At 58.5% G+C, this 838-nt stretch overlaps 1 non-coding gene across 1 annotated transcript; it reads left to right on the forward strand.

Moving 5' to 3' along the window:
* Positions 1-556: 556 nt before the first annotated feature.
* Positions 557-666, forward strand: Tc00.1047053493339.10. The gene has a single exon (XR_008255044.1). It is a non-coding gene; the product is annotated as a 5S ribosomal RNA (M5) (ribosomal RNA).
* The last annotated feature ends 172 nt before the right edge of the window (positions 667-838 follow it).

Here is an 838-nt window from a genome sequence, read left to right on the forward strand (position 1 = left end):
CTCGGAGAGCCACCCACCGCCCGCCCCGGCCCGGTGAAGAAGCGACAGGCGGCATCGCGAAAGCAAAAACAATTATAATGATTTTTCTACCTGATGATGCCGGCCACCTCAACCTAGTGCCAGGGTCTTGCGGTCTTCGCGAGAAGGAAAATAAGCATCTAGCGCCCTTCCTCGGAGTGCGTGGATGTGGTGCACTCGGCCAAGTATGGTCGTACCCGGCGACGCGCCACGCGATGCGCAGCCGCCCGCCCGCCGGCGACAGGCAAGCCACGGAAGAGCCGCGGGAGATGATGAAAATAGAAGAAAAAACGGTAGGAAAAAAGGCAAGAACAAATTTAAAAATGAAGCTCCGCAGGCCCTTTTCCGGATTTTGCCATGAAGCCTCCGGACGCCTCGCTTCCCCACATGTGGCGCGGAAACTGCGTCAGTAATTTTTCTTTTTTGCTGCGGCGCCCGCGCGCTCGGAGAGCCCACCCACCGCCCGCCCCGGCGCGGTGAAGAAGCGACTGGCGGCGCGCGGTGGCGGAAAAAAAAAAAAATAGTGGGAAGGGTACGGCACCCCGGGTTCCAGCGCCATCACTGATCGCCGTACTAACGAGGCCTGTGTCCGCTTAACTTCACAAATCGGACGGGATGTGGTGCACTCGGCCAAGTATGGTCGTACCCGGCGACGCGCCACGCGATGCGCAGCCGCCCGCCCGCCGGCGACAGGCAAGCCACGGAAGAGCCGCGGGAGATGATGAAAATAGAAAAAAAAACGGTAGGAAAAAAGGCAAGAACAAATTTAAAAATGAAGCTCCGCAGGCCCTTTTCCGGATTTTGCCATGAGCCTCCGACG

Source organism: Trypanosoma cruzi, assembly GCF_000209065.1.
Source record: "Trypanosoma cruzi strain CL Brener chromosome Unknown tcruzi_1047053493339, whole genome shotgun sequence".
In the NCBI taxonomy this organism is placed as follows: Eukaryota; Euglenozoa; class Kinetoplastea; order Trypanosomatida; family Trypanosomatidae; genus Trypanosoma; species Trypanosoma cruzi.